At 42.8% G+C, this 16,500-nt stretch overlaps 1 protein-coding gene across 11 annotated transcripts in view; it reads right to left on the bottom strand.

Annotated features, from left to right (window-relative positions):
• LOC129696489 (extracellular sulfatase Sulf-1-like) overlaps positions 1–16,500 on the bottom strand; it is a 448,145-nt gene that overhangs the window by 239,576 nt on the left and 192,069 nt on the right. For 3 of the 11 annotated variants that reach the window (XM_055634444.1, XM_055634438.1, XM_055634448.1), the window contains exon 1: positions 8,785–8,969. The exons of 6 other annotated variants lie outside the window; for them this stretch is intronic. The gene's annotated coding sequence lies outside the window, so the exon portion shown is untranslated. Of the gene's footprint in view, positions 1–8,784; positions 8,970–16,500 lie in introns of those variants that run through there. 2 more of the 11 variants (XM_055634449.1, XM_055634450.1) reach the window with 2 other exon arrangements.

The raw sequence follows: 16,500 nt of genomic DNA, 5'->3' as shown, positions 1-16,500 counted from the left end.
CTGTGGTCAGGCAAACGCCTCCATTGCCATGCGGTAAGAACGGAGAGGTTGAGAAGGAGTTTCTTCCCAGAGGCAATTCGGACTGTAAACGCCTATCTCACCAGGGACTAACTCTACAGAACGTTTTTCCTTCCATTATTTATTATGTAAAATAATATGTGTGTTATGATTGTGTTTATAATTTGTTTGGTTGTTTTGTTGTTTGTCTTTTGCACAAAAGTCCGCGAGCATTGCCACTTTCATTTCACTGCACATCTCGTATGTGTATGTGACAAATAAACTTGACTTGACTCATCCACCCTGAGAGAAAGATTGACCATCTACCTATGCCCCTCATCACGATATAAACCTCAATAAAATCTTCCCTCAGCGTCCTTCGCTTCAGGGGAAAAGCCCCAGCCTATTCAGTCTCTCTTTACCTAAGCCATCTTGCCACAGCAACATGAGATTCTATTATGCACTCCCTCTCTCATCATTCCTGCAGCATGGAGACCAGAACTGCACACAATATTCCAGGTGCAGTCTCACCAAAGTCCCGTGCAACAGTAACATGACATTCCAACTCTTATACTTAATGTCCCACCCCATGAAGACAAGCGTACCATGTGATTCTTCACCACTTTGTCTACTAGTGTCACCACTTTCTGGGAATGAGATATTTGTACCTCTAGGTCTCCATCACACTCCCTAGTGTTCTGTCACTTAAAATGCAAATCCTGCCCTTGTTTAATTCCAAAAATGCATCCATTTGCTCTTGTCTAAGTTCAATTGCACCTGCCATATCTTTGTTCACTTTCCCAGTTGATCTGGATCTTGTTGCAACCTTAGACAAGCTTATTCACAATCCACTACACCACCGATCTTGAAGTCAACCACAAACCTACTAATCATGCCATCTACATTCCTATCTAAACTGTTAAAATACATGACAAACAGTGGGGGACCCAGCACCAATCACAGTGGCACACCACTGGTCACTGGCCTCCAAATGGATGAACCCGATACTTGCAGTGACTAGTGGCATGCTACAAGGCTCGGTGCTGGGACCCCTGTTATTTACAATATATATTAACAATTTAGATGAGGGAATTAAACGTGGGAGTGCAGAGACGGTTCACCAGACTGATTCCTGGGATGTCAGGACTGTCTTGTGAAGAAAGACTGGATAGACTTGGTTTATACTCTCTAGAATTTAGGAGATTGAGAGGGGACCTTATAGAAACTTACAAAATTCTTAAGGGGTTGGACAGGCTAGATGCAGGAAGATTGTTCCCGATGTTGGGGAAGTCCAGGACAAGGGGTCACAGTTTAAGGATAAGGGGGAAATCCTTTAAAACCGAGATGAGAAGAACTTTTTTCACACAGAGAGTGGTGAATCTCTGGAACTCTCTGCCACAGAGGGTAGTTGAGGCCAGTTCATTGGCTATATTTAAGAGGGAGTTAGATGTGGCCCTTGTGGCTAAGGGGATCAGGGGGTATGGAGAGAAGGCAGGAACGGGATGATCGGCCATGATCATATTGAATGGCGGTGCAGGCTCGAAGGGCCGAATGGCCTACTCCTGCACCTAATTTCTATGTTTCTATGTTCTATCTCCAAGTTTGCGGATGATACAAAGCTGGGTGGTAGTGTGAGTTGCGATGAGGATGCTATGAGGCTGCAGGGTGACTTGGATAGGTTGGGTGAGTGGGCAGATGCATGGCAGATGCAGTATAATGTGGAAAAATGTGATGTTATCCACTTTGGTGAGAGGACTTGAGTTTAGGAGCAAGGAGGTCCTACTGCAATTGTACAGGGTCCTGGTGAGACCACACCTGGAGTATTGTGTGCAATTTTGGTTTCCTAATTTGAGGAAGGACATTATTGCTATTGAAGGAGTGCAGCATAGGTTCACCAGGTTAATTCCTGGGATGGCGGAATGATGAAAGAATGGGTCGACTGGGCTTGTATTCACTAGAATTTAGGATGAGAGGAAATCTTATAGAAACATATAAAATTCTTAAAGGATTGGACAGGCTAGATGCAGGAAAATTGTTCTCAATGTTGGTGGAGTCCAGAACCAGGGGTCACAGTTTAAGAATAAGCAATAGGTCATTTGGGACTGAGATGAGGAAAATAAATTTCACCCAAAGAGTTGTGAATCTGTGGAATTCTCTGCCACAGAAGGAAGTGGAGGCCATTTCACTGGATGTGTTTAAGTTAGATTTAGATTTTAGATGATCAGCCATGATCATATTGAATGGCGGTGCTGGCTCGAAGTGCCGAATGGCCTACTCCTGCACCTATTTTTCGATGTTTCTATGACCTTCTGCCTCTTACCACCAAGCCGGTTTTGTATCCAATTGGCCAGCTCGCCCTGGATAACCATGTAATCCTATCTTCTGAACCCGTCTACCATGTGGGACCTTATCAAAGGCTTTGCTAAAGTCCATGTAGTCAATGTCTACCATCATGCTTAGTCAAGCCTGTTGGTCACTTCAGAAAATCAATTAATTTCATGAGACATGATTTTACTTGTACTAAGCCATGCTGGCTATCTTTAATCTGTCCTTGCCTTTCTAAATGTAGATCAATCCTGCTTCTCAGAATCTCTTCCAGTAACATATCCACCACTGATGTCAGGCTGGTAGACACAGAATGCTGGCGTAACTCAACTCACTGACCTGTGGTTTGCTTGCTTTAACCTGTACCCCTTTTGAATAAAGGCATGACATTGGCCACCTTCTAGTCTTCTGTACCTCACCCATGGCTAAGGAGGATACGGAAATCTCTGCCAGGGCTCCAGCAGTATCCTCTCTTGCTTCCCTTAACATCCCCCCCATGGCACTCTGGCTCAGGTCCTGGGAATTAATCCACCCTTGTCCAGACCACCAACAACCCATCTTTCATAACATTGATATGTTTCAGGACATCATTCTGCCCAGAATTCTGTAGCTTCCCTGTTTCACCTTGATAAATATAGATGAGAAATATTGATCCATATCTTGTTATTTTATGCAGGATCCAGCAAAAAACAGAAGCAAGAAAACAATATATTGTTAAAACATCAGAATGGTCTCGACCCAAAAGGACCCTTTTCCTTCCCTCCATAGAAGCTGCTTGTTCCGTTGAGTTACTCCAGCATTTTGTGTCTATCTTCAGTATATTTTTGAATCCTAAACAAAAACAAGGGTATCCCCTTCCTACCGAGGATTATTTTGTTGATGAAAGCAAGCATTCTGCTTGAGCAGAATCTTTAAAGAAAACAATATCATCAGTTCCATCATTCTTAAACATATCTAAAATGGTTCCCTTGCCCTGCATACAACCATAAGAACCGTCCAGGTTTAATTTTTTGTTTAGATGACCTTCCTCTGATCAGCTGCCTCTCTGCTTCCCCTTTCTCCCAACATCAGCCTTTGCCCAGGTTCCCTGTGCTCCAGGTTCTACACTCTTCACAGGGTCTCTGAGTGTAGCATGTGATGAGAGTGGCATTGTGCTAACTTGTTCCATTCTCATTTAAGTACTCTTCACCCACCATTCCCTCCAGTCACACATGCTGCTAGATATTATAAATCATGCTTTCTCACGTTCTGTCAAAACTCATACTTCCCCATCTTTAAAATGTCCCACCCATAAGAGGCTAGCATTTAAATTATCTATTACCAAACTACCTCTATCCTCCATTCCCTCCAAATCCCTTGAAAATTGGCCGCCTGCTATGTTCCCACGGCTTTATGTCTGAGTTTCTTGAAGCAGCAAAGGATTTCGAATCAATTTCAAAAGAGGCCTCATCTGTCCATCTGGCCTTGGTCATTATCATCCCTCTTCTTTATTGACCTGCTTGCAGCCTTTGGCATGGTTGATTAAACTAGTGTCATCCAAAGCTTTGTTTCTGAGATTATTGTCGTTTGTTCCTATAGCTTCTCAAATGATGACAACTAGACTATCACCTGCAATTGTTTGTCTTGCAGTCCGTGCAATGTTACTGCTGGAGTCCTACCAGGATCTATCCTTGCCCAACCTGCCCAAGTCATAGAGAGTATTTTTCACAGGCACAGATTAGCTTCCAAATAGTGCTGACAGATTAGTTCAATCTCTGCACCTTAACCAGATTCCTCTTCTTCTACAATGTCAAGTTATTTGATGAAATGGAGTATCGGGGAAGCTTAAATCTCTTTGTAAACATTGGTTTCTTCAAAGACATCATTCAGAGTTATTGTGTTATACATCCATGGAAACTAGCCTGAACACCAAGCATTCATTTTAACTAATTCTACACTAATACCACTTTATTCTTTTCACATTTACATCAATTCTCCATTCAAGGGAATATTTTACCTCTCTAGGGCAATTTACAGCAGTCAATTAAGCTACTAGCTTGCACATTTTTAGGATGTGGGAGAAAACTGCAAATCAGAGGGAGAACGTGCAAGATTCATACAAACAGTACCAGAGATGAGGAAACCCAAATTAGTATTAGCAACCCAAGTTGCTGGAGCTATGAGGCAGCAGCATGACAAGTTGTGCCAAGTTTGCCTTGGCCCCAAATCACGTATAGTTGCTGCCACAATAGTTTTCTGATGATTTCCAAACCCTACTGAACCTTGGCATCCTGTTCTACTTTTAGTTGAAGGTTTAACTCTGTACACCTTTTATTTCTAAATCTGCCCCCCTCACCCTACTTTAGGCTATCTGTCTCTGGAACCTTCATTTTCGCTTTTGTCATCTATAGTTATAACTACTTAATTTTACTCCTAATCAGTCCACTTTCATGCAAAGTGGTCCTTAGCTCATTCAAAACGCACCACCCTCCCACCTATCCCACTTGAGACTCCAGATTACCCAATACTTCTAACCTTGCTGATGTTTGTGTTCGCCAGTTTGAGTTCACTCAATGCTTCAAATGGACAATGCTTATTCTGGATTTCAAATATACTCAGCTCTGTTCATATCTGTAACATCAAATCACTCCCATTTCCCACCCCTCACTCCCACTTCCCCATCCTCCCCACCTCTACGCATACCTCTGTTTACCTATCCCTGGCTTTCTGTGCATTCTCAAGCATCTTGATTCCCCAGAGCACATTATTTCTCAATCTATCTTTCAGCACTCACAAAACAATGCTTTCCACATCTTTTTTAACATGTCTTCTTTATTTTGATATTCATTCTCCCCCAAGCTGTTGTGAAATTTCCTTTTGCATTAAAGGCACAATTCAACAGAATGTTGTTGTCACTGGTTTTGTGCTCATAACGTAATAAATTTCCAGGAATATTATCAGTTGTCAACACTTCCTGCGGAAAGTCACTTGCCTCCCTTTTGTGGATGTAAGCACTATTGTGTCACAGTGTTTGTAATGGATCACGAAAAATGTAGCACAGGATTAGTTCCACATTCTAGTATAAGCTCTTGTTCCTTTCTCGGAAAAATAAGGTTGAATTAGTTTATAGGCCTACCAGAACAGGGGTGAATTTTAACAGCACTTCCAAAATCCGTGACTAAGGCAAAAGGCAACAAGGTTTAGAAACTCTAACAACTCGCAGGTAACATACCATATTGACTTGTACACCAATCACTGTACTAAACTGTGCTACCCAAGTCTGAAGAAGGGTCTCAACCCAAAACGTCACCCATTCCTTCTCTCCAGAGATGCTGCATGTCCAGTATTTTGTGTCTATCTTTAGTTTAAACCAGCATCTGCAGTTCCTTCCTACACTGTACTATCACTGTTGCCAGTTCAAAATCCTGAACTTCTTAACCAGCAATACCTTGCAACAAGTTTCAACATACTGGCTGCAATGATTTAATAGCCGGACCTCTGTCACTTTTTCAGGTCAATTGAAGACCAATCTTGGAAAATCCTGGAATTTCCAGTCATTTCAAGAAATAATTCAATTTCAGTTAAGTGAATTACATTGATCAAGATCAGTTAGTAGTTATAATCTAATTTTGCTTTAATGAGTAGTTTGGAATAAAGCAGGACATTTCATGGCCTTTTACATGGCAGGAGCTGAAACTTCAAATGAACAGATTATACAAATTGAATAAAGTGAATTACAAACATGCAGCCACCTTATTATAACAAAGATAGTGTTTGCAATTGGACCCAGTGATAATGGAGGTACATACCTTAACATCACACTAACATTAGCATAACATGCCATCTTTTCAGGTTTGATGCATGAACTATTGAATGACTCCTTCAGTTGCTAACAAGTTTAATCTTTTGATTATTTCTTAACTACAGTTATCAACGCATTAACAGGTTCCATTTATTATTGGTAGTATACTGTAAAATACAATATTAAACTTCAACTATACTTTTCCACTCATGTTACTCGTGAATGTCACCCAAGTTCTACGCTGAACACTTAAAAAAACTTGTATGATTAGATCAAATTCCTGGTTAGTTTAGTTCCTCAGAATCCTGATAGCCAAATCTGTTAAATACATTAAGCAGCTGGTTTTAATGCAGCACATGTGATATGGATACGAGGAAAATGAAAAAAAAGTGCAGGTCATTAATGAGGGAGACACTAAGGCTTAGAAATTCCAAGTTGCTGTGCACATTTAAAAAAATAATAATTGAATCAATGCTAAACACACGACTTTATGAAAGAAAAGCAGACACTCGCTGCATTCTGGAAAATTCACCTAATATCATCCTTGTTTTTTTCAACCTAATATCATCCTTAGAGGGGTTCCTGTCGACTGCTAAAAATGGCAAGATTAATGCACAGACCTGCTGAGTCCTGATACTTGGCAGAAAAACTAGCTCAGACTCATTTTTAGACTTGAAAATAAAGAGTCAGCTTTATGTTGAAGACTAAATCAGGAAACTGCAAAGAACCTTGCGTTCCTTAACTTCTAGGATTCAGTTCATTACAGGATCAATGGAACTGCAGACCTAAGAGGTTAAGCGCAATGATCTCCCTGCCATCTCATACAATATTGTCAGTAGGAAGCCAATTGACACATAAGCATTGGCAGTAAACTATCAATAAAATCTGGGGCATTTGTAGATTTTGTTCTTCCAAAACCGCTTTATATCTGATGATAGCCATTTGAGCTTTATACAACAGGATGCAGAAATTATGTCCATAGATCTATCATGGGCAAAGCAGATGGATAATAAATAAAGCAATAAAAACCTTATTGCATAGTTTTATAAGGTGTTGCCCCAAAATTGATTTTTTTTCTTCTGTGATATATAGATACACGTACATTCAATTTGCCTTATAACATCAGAGCTCCTCTTGCTAGGACATTGATGCAGCTGTGCAGAGTTTATGGTGCACAAAACGAAAGGCTCAACAAACTTAAAGAATATTTTTTCTTGCGTGCGACCCGCATGAGTCCCATGCCAGATTCCTGAAGTATGGATCTTGTGCGACCAACTGGAACTCAAACGGAAAGACCGTTGGCACATGCTAAGACTGGCTGTCAGGAAAACAAGGTTTTTTCCACCGATTTTTCATGCTGCTAACAAGTTGTGGCAATTTACATTTTACTTGTTGGTTGAGAGCAACCTGTGCTCGAGAGTGCAAATCTTGAACAAAAGCACCTTTAACACAAAGCATGCGGAGTGACAATGTCTGCTTTTTGAATGACAATGCATTTCCTTGGTTCTTCCATAACATTTTATCATTATTTCCACAATGTCTATTAATACTGATGATTCATCATTTTTTTTCTCGTTCTGTAATCCTATGTGTTATTGCCTTTCTCTAAGTTTTTGGTGCAGGGCTCCAGGTGCATACAGCTAATATTTCTGAATTATTCATCAATCAGCTTCCACAGATTTGCTGTTACCTAAGAGAGATGCCCAACTTCCCCAGAAAGTATCCCTAGTACACTTGTCGTTCCAAAAGATACACGTAAGCATTATTCACAACAAAACAGATTGCATATAAACCACAGGCAAAAAGTCTGTATAAAACTCACTTTTGCACTGGCCCTACACTTAAGATCTGTACAATTGGTCAATGGAAAAAAAACGGAAGTAACAGAGAAAGCCAAAGAATTATCGCAACACTCTCAAACTCTTAATTAAAAAATGTTTGTTAATATTGGAACATGTCCAAGGTTACTTCTTTCATAGCAAGGGTTAGAAAATAAGAAAAGTGTGCCCAAAATGTTTTTGCTGTAGCGGGTGCAATTGTAATTAGAAACATATTGTGTGTTGCTATAATTCATAGCATTCTTAGAGTTAGAAAAATAACATCAACTTTTATATGCTATAATCTTTTAAACAAATACTTTACTGAATACCAAGAACATAAAGTATATAAAGGAGCATGGTTATAAATTGGTTTTACCCTGTTGCTGATAATTCAATTAGTTACATATAAAACATGCCTGTTAATTTACCAGTGTCTGTGTGTAGTAGATGGTTAGAAATCAGCAAGCGTCAGAAAATGAAGCAGACTGTGTTTGCTGCAGTTCCATCAGGAACGCATATTGCTGCCTTTGTGATTCCCATAAGTGGTATCACTAGAAACAAGGCTGATTGAAGACCGAGGCTCCTAACCTCCTGAGCTCTTACTTTCCCACCATAGCTTAACCAAGTCTGCCCTCACTGAGACTGAGGCGATTTGTTAGAATCACAGGTCTCTTTATTACAAAACTTAAAATGACAAAAAAAAAAGGATTAATCATCTATAATACTCAAACATGTAGGAAAGACTTACATATTTCAGCCAAGCAGTGGTAATTGACAGGAAGGAGAAACAGTTTTATATTAGTTACATTCCAAACATTTAAAAAACTCTCCCTGTTAAAAACAAAATGCATTTTCCTATACCTGAGAGATTGTGGTCTTCTATGCCTTGCTGAAGTGATCTTCCTGAAAGAATCTGCTTTCCAAACGCAGTACACTCTCACAGGGACCACACAGTTCCTACTGTACAGCCTTCCTTCTCTAGCCCCCACTCAGATGTGATGACACACTCTAACCCCAACCATCTGTTGAAACACGTCCTCAAACAGTCGGCACAAGACAGCTTACCCAATCCAATCACCGGAGCTGGGTGGCTCTTAAAAGCAGGAGGCTGGGACAAGGACAGAAAAAAAAATTGAGTTTTTTAAGACTTTAAGCACCAGTAACCTGAGAGCGTGTGAAAGAAAAGACTGCTATAAATGAGGGGAAGGGGAGGTGCTGGAGGAGTAGAGAAGGAGAGTGACCGTCTCCCCCCACCCACAACAGTTAGCTGTTAGTTATTTAGCACAGTTCCCTGGAATCCCAAAGGACACCCTTCCCCCCACATCCAAGAAAACTTCACAATAGGGTTAAATAGAGAGAGGCACATTAGTCCCACTTAAACATTCACAGGGCTTGAATTTTTATGTTTTTATTCTGGGCTCCCTTCAGGTGTATTTCTTCAATTTTATTATGTTTTGCAAAATTGTGTATTGGGTTATTAAACAAAAAGCACAGGAGATTTATTTATTTTCAGTCTCTATAAAGTGCAACTAAATCAAAAGCATTGGTGATAATAATGACAGACCAGTTGATAGTTTACATTAATTATTTATTTTGTATGTTTTCCCTTTCATGCAATCATAAAAACTTTTGTTTGACACCCTGGTTCCTGCCTGTGCTTTTAATCTTCTGGCCTTTTTCCATCCAAATGGGTTGATCAGTAGTTTATAGAAGCACTTTGAAAGCCATGTATGACATTCATAAAACAACATGAAATAAAATGTACATTCTGAATCTTTGATTAGGTTGACATTTATGGCCCATCACAGTTTTATCAGCGAAAGGAAAACAAGATTTTTTTCCAAATAGCTCTTAGTTGCATCAATTAAAAATTAAATATTCATGCCTGAAAAAGTCACAGTACGTTCAATGAGAGTACTTTCGCCTTACAGCCTTTGGTGGTGGAGGTACATTCTATCTGATCTGCTGATAAGACCATTAACACAGCCATGGCTGTGCCGGACTGTTCCACTGGTAGCCCAGCACACTCTCTGATAAGCCACGGCTTCATTTCTTTTCAAAACTGCCCAGCACAGAAACGTGAGCATCTTATTTATTGACTTAGGAACAAGCACTAAAGTTCTTTAATCAGTGAGCTTGTAATTAATCAATAAGGAATAATCAATGTGCGTACATCAACAAATGTGTTAATTGTCCAAAGGAAATATACTATTGCTTTGTTCTGTGGCACACAAGCACCTACCATGTGTGTGTGGGAGAGAGGGGGGGGGGGGGGGGGGGATGATGGGGGCTGATGGTGGGGGGAGGGGCAGGGGATATCTAACAAATATCAATTCCTCCTAAGGTAGAGCAAAAGTTTGCTGCCTTTTGTGCTGTGCTCCTGCCTCAATAATCTTGTATTGGCATTGCATTCTGATCTGAAAATTATGTGAAGGCAATCTTCCCTTTTTGCACACGATAAACATGACAATGTGGCTAACAATCCACTTTGACCTTTAAATTTGTTATTTCTTGATTCTACTTTCTATGGGAGTTGGTTTTATGTTTATTTTGCTAGGTAAGTTTGCATTTAATATTCTCATCTTTGCTTTGATTTTTGTTTGTTTTACTACTACCTTCCACTGCAGCGGGTTTCATATTCAATTTAAAATCTCCCTCTTGTTACTTTAAAGTCTTTTGGGATCTCTTATCTATTGGGAGTTTGTAAATGAAGTGTTGCAGATACAGGCAAAGTGCAGAGTAGATTATGTGGCACATGAGTGTTAGAGTGGACTAGATGCCATCATCCTTCCGACCATGAGATGAGAATGGTGCTGCTGAGCCAACGCTAACACCTACGAAGTGTTTTATTTTTTGTTTGAGGTACACTGTGTTTCATTCTTCACCCCAGACTTCAGTAGGAACCAAATGTTTGCAAAGCAAAAGGTGTGAACGTGTAAAGCACACATTAGTGGAGTCAACCCCTACATAAAAGTTACGTATTTTCAAATATTCCATGCAGAATGCAGAAAATACTTTTCCAGAGGTACCTTTCAGTTTTTCACATAAATGAGAACATCCTGCTGTAAACTGAAAGAAAATTATTGTGGCTTAGATGCAGCCTTGACTCTTTAAAAAAAAGAGCCCAAAAAATCCTGTCCCAAAATCACATAAACTAAGACTTTGGTCCAAAAATGATAATGTAAACTGCTCTGTAAGATTTCATCAAGGAGTTATGGGCTCCCAATTTCTTCACATCAAAAAAAAGGTTTAACACCAGTGGTGGAGTCAGGTTGACCTTGTACATAATCAGGAATTATGCCAGTTTACAACAAGGACTACATAGGCACCTTATCCAATAACTGCTGTCCCCATTAGGAGTGGGCGATGGTAGAAGGACATTGGCTTCCGATGGAAAGAAGCAATATGATAATCCAAACAATAGACCAATATCAGAATCTAGTTTCTCCAGGAGACCAAACATTGCAGATATTGATACAAGGAATTGCAGATGCTGGTTTACTAAAAAAGACTCTCATTGTAGTGGTACCTCAGCATGTTAGGCAGTAAATCTGGAAGAGAGGTGGTGGTGGGACAATGCCAGATGGTTGGACTAAGGTCAGAGCTAAAAAGACAAAACATGTGGAATCGTGAGGTATGGATAGAAGAGGCATGAAATGTGAAGGAATAAAGGGCCTGTCTCACTGTGCGAGGTAATTCAAGTTCTCCCGAGCTCTCCCCCGATTCGAGCTCGTGTAATGTACGTAGCAGGTACGCAGGGGCTCGTACGAGTAAAAAGTAACAATTCTTTTCATCACAAGTTTTTTTTACTCATGGACATTTTTCACAGTGTTGAAAAAAACGTCACGAGTTTACCGGATATCCCGAGTTCCTACCGTTACTCATACGAGCTGCTACGTGACATCCACGAGTTCCCACGTACCCGCTACGTACATTACACGCGCTCGAATCAGGGGAGAACTCTTGAATTACCTCGTACAGTGGGACAGGCCCTTAAGTGAAAGGGGATGCAGGGAAGTGGAAAGGGGGAAATGGATGCCCATCTAGGTGGGGAAGAAAGGGGGAAAAGGAAGGGTCAGTTTGAAGGTTAGTTGCTTAAAATTGGAAAATTCAATGTTTATACCATTGTGCTATAAAGCAAAATGTGAGGTGTTGATAATCCAGTTTGCGTGAGGTCCCCTCCTACAACGGAGGAGGCAGAAAATGGAAAGATCAGTATGCGAATGGGAAATGGAGTCCAAATGGTTAGCAACGGGGAGATCCAGCAGGTCTAGTGGACTAAGTCAAGTGTTTGGCAAAATAGTCCTATGGTCTACACAAGTACAGTACCTGGAAACAAAGGGGAAGCCTCCATTGTGTCCGGAAACGTGGCCGTCGGGCAGGACTTCGGGTCAGAATGAAGCGCAGGGGCCTTCGGCCCCCTCTCCCTACTATCCTACTGGCCAACATACAGTCCCTTAAACAAAGTGGAGGACTTAAGGGCAAGACTGCTTTATCAAAGGGAGCTGAGGGAATGCTCTGTGTTCTGTTTCACAGAGACATGGCTCACCCCCAGCTCCCCAGACAGCGGTCCAGCCTGAAGGTTTCTCCATCCACCGCATGGGCCGTACACTGGCATCTGGGAAAGGGAGAGGAGGGGGCGTCTGCCTCATGGTCAACTCTGCGTGGTGCTCAGACGTGGCAGTCCTGTCCAACTCCTGCTCTCCACACCTGGAACACCTGGTGGTGAAGTGCCGTCCCTTCTACCTCCCAAGAGAATTCACCTCCATCATCCTGACCGCGGTCTACATCCAACTCCAGGCGTACGTCCGTCTGGCACTGGAGGAGCTGCACGCCGTGGTCAACAAACACCAGACGTCTTACCCCGAGGCATTTACCACCATTGCTGGGGACTTCAATAAGGCGAACCTCAAGAAATCACTCCCCAACTTCCACCAACATGTCTCCTGCTGCACCAGAGGACCAAACACCCTCGACCACTGCTACACCACCATCAAGAATGCCTATCGTTCTATCCCTCGCCCTCACTTCGGTAAATCCGACCATACCGCGGTGCTGCTTCTTCCTGCCTACAGGCAGCAAATAAAGAGCACACCCCCAGAGGTGAGGACAGTACAGAGCTGGTTGAGGGGGGGGCAGAAGAACAACTCCAGGACTGTTTGGAGTCTGTAGACTGGGCAATGTTCAAGGACTCGGCAACGGACTTGAACGAATACGCCACAGTCGTTACAGACTTCATAAATAAATGTGTGGAGGACTGCATCCCTACAAAAACCTTCCGAGTGTTTCCCAATCAGAAACCTTGGATGAACTTTGAGATCCACAGTCTCCTGAAGTCCAGACACAGGGCATTCACCTCCAATGATACAGTGGCCTACCTGAAGACCAGATACGACCTTGGTAAGGCCATCAAAAAAAACAAAAGGGACTTCTGCTCCAAACTGGAGGACGAGACAGATGTTCGGCAGCTGTGGCGGGGCCTGAATGCAATCACCTCCTACAAGGCGAAACCAGGAGGCAGCTCGAATGTCGGTAAAACATCACTCCCTGACGAGCTCAATGCGTTTTACGCACGCTTTGACAGGGAGAATACTGATGTGCCTTCCCGATCCCCCATTCGCTGTGATGGCATTTCAGTCTCAGTCACAGAGGCCGATGTCAGGAAATCCTTCAGAGGGGTGAACCCCCGAAAAGCACCTGGTCCTGATGGTATACCCGGTCGTGTTCTAAAAACCTGTGCGGACCAACTGGCGGGAGTTTTTACGGACATTTTCAACCTCTCACTTCTGAGGTCTGAGGTCCCCACCTGCTTTAAAAGGGCATCAATCATACCGGTGCCCAAGAAGAGTAAGGTGACGTGCCTCAATGACTATTGACCAGTGGCACTAACGCCAGTGGTGATGAAGTGCTTTGAGAGGTTGGTCATGGAGCAAATCAACTCCTACCTCGACAAAAACCTGGACCCACTGCAGTTCGCGTACCGCCACAACAGATCAACGGTGGATGGTGGATGCGATCTCGCTGGCCCTCCACTCCGCACTGGACCACTTGGACAACAAAAACTCATATGTCAGGCTGTTATTCATTGATTACAGCTCAACATTTAACACAATCAACCCCTCCAAACTTGTTACAAAACTCGCAGAACTGGGTCTCTGCGCATCCCTCTGCAACTGGATCCTCGACTTCATCATCCACAGACCACAGTCTGTTCGTATTGGTGGAAATGTGTCAGCCTCGATAACAATCAGCACGGGAGCACCTCAAGGCTGCGTGCTCAGCCCCCTGCTGTACTCACTCTATACCCATGACTGCGTAGCGAACCACAGTGCGAACTCCATCATCAAGTTCGCTGACGACACCACTATTGTGGGGCGTATCACTGATGGGGATGAGTCAGAATATAGAAGAGAGATCGAGCAACTGTCCATATGGTGCAAGCGCAATAACCTGGCCCTCAACACCAGCAAAACCAAGGAACTGATTGTGGACTTTGGAAGGAGTAGGAGGGGGACCCACAGCCCCATTTATATCAACGGGTCGATGGTTGAAAGGGTCAAGAACTTCAAATTCCTGGGCGTGCACATCTCTGAAGATCTTTCCTGGTCCGAGAACACTAACGCAATTATCAAAAAAGCTCATCAGCGCCTCTACTTCCTGAGAAGATTACGGAGAGTCGGATTGTCTAGCAAGGCACTCTCTAACCTCTACAGGTGCACAGTAGAGAGCATGCTGACCGGTTGCATCGTGGCTTGGTTTGGCAATTTGAGCGCCCTGAAGAGGAAAAGACTACAAAAAGTAGTAAACACTGCCCAGTCCATCATCGGCTCTGACCTTCCTTCCATCGAGGGGATTTATCGCAGTCGCTGCCTCAAAAAGGCTGGCAGTATCATCAAAGACCCACACCAGCCCGGCCACACACTCATCTCCCTGTTACCTTCAGGTAGAAGGTTCAGGAGCCTGAAGACTGCAACAACCAGGTTCAGGAATAGCTACTTCCCCACAGCCATCAGACTATTAAACCTAGCTTGGACAAAACTCTGATTATTAATAACCACTTTCTGTTATTTGCATTTTACCAGTTTATTTATTCATATGTGTATATATTTATATCATGGTATATGGACACATTTATCTGTTTTGTAGTAAATGCCTACTATTTTCTGTGTGCTTAAGCAAAGCAAGAATTTCATTGTCCTATACAGGGACACATGACAATAAACTCACTTGAACACTTGAACTTGAACACTTGAGAGCAACTAATACAGTAGATGAGGTTAGAGGAGGTACAAGTGAATGTTTATCTCACCAGGAAGGACTGTTGTAATCCCTGGATGGAAGTGGTCAATTAACTTAAATGGGAGCTGTAGGAGGAAATCAAAACATCCGTAAAAATCCGCATAGACAAAACAGAAGGTCCGAATTGAGTTACTGGAGCCAGGACACAGTGTTACTAATGTGAAGGAAGGAACTGCAGATGATGGTTTATGCCTAAGATAGATACAAAATGCTGGAGTAACTCAGCAGGACAGGCAGCATCTCTGGAGAGAAGGAAAGGGTTACATTTCAGGTCTGAAGAAGGGTCTCGACCCCAAACATCACCCTTTCCTTCTCTCCAGAGTTGTTGCCTGTACCACTGAGTTATTCCAGCATTTTGTGTCTATCTATCAGCAGTGTTACTAACTTCTGCATCACTGTGCCAACTTCTGTCTGAAATAAGGATTAGTGAATAATAAAGTCTTGTTTGGGGGTAGGGGTAAATAGGAGGAGACAAATGAAATTGGAATTTACCAGTAGAGTGGTGGTGCCGTCGAGTGTCAGCCTCGCCAGTAGCTGTGTGTCCTTTCATCCTTTTGTTATTTTTAGTCTGTCTAAAAGTTTGTTTTTGGAGGTCTTTTAGTCTTTTTTATGTGGAGTGTGGTGGGGGGGGGGGGGGGGGGGGGGGTTAGGGGGAAACCGTTTTTCTCAATCACCACCTGGTCGAGGATGCGTCTTTTCTCCGACCGCATCTTCGCCCCCTCCTCGCGGCCTACCGTCTGGATTGACGCGGCCTTTCCTGCCGGAGACCGGCCAGAGCTTCAGCGGTGGCGCAGCACTGAATTCCATCGCGGAGCGGGCGATGCCTTGCCTGCCGACTTTAACACCATGGAGCTGTGGTTTGCGGCATTGCCAGCCGTAGGCGCCGCTGAATCTAACATCGCAGACCTGGGGTCTTTTGCCGAGGATCGCCAGTGTTGGAGCTCCGCCCAGCTGCGGTTTCTGGTGGGAAGCGGCCGATTCGCAAACTCCAAGCCGCTGAGGGTGTTCTTCCGTTCCGACGTCAAGTGTCATCATCGCGGCGAGAGGGCCTGAAACATCGGGCCATTGCGGCGACAGCAGATGGCCCATAGGCCCCAATCACAGGTGAATATGAGGAAATGGACTGAACTTTATTGCCTTCCCTCACAGTGGGAAACGTTGATTCTGCTGTGGGGGATATTTTATGTTTTATGTTAAATTCTAGTGTAGTGTTTATCTTATTTATGTGCTGCATGGGAATGCAAATTACACTTCACCAATTGGTGTATGTGACAATAA

Source organism: Leucoraja erinacea, chromosome 4 (genome assembly GCF_028641065.1).
Source record: "Leucoraja erinacea ecotype New England chromosome 4, Leri_hhj_1, whole genome shotgun sequence".
Lineage (NCBI taxonomy): Eukaryota > Metazoa > Chordata > Chondrichthyes > Rajiformes > Rajidae > Leucoraja > Leucoraja erinaceus.
This window is presented reverse-complemented; position numbering and strand designations above follow the sequence as displayed.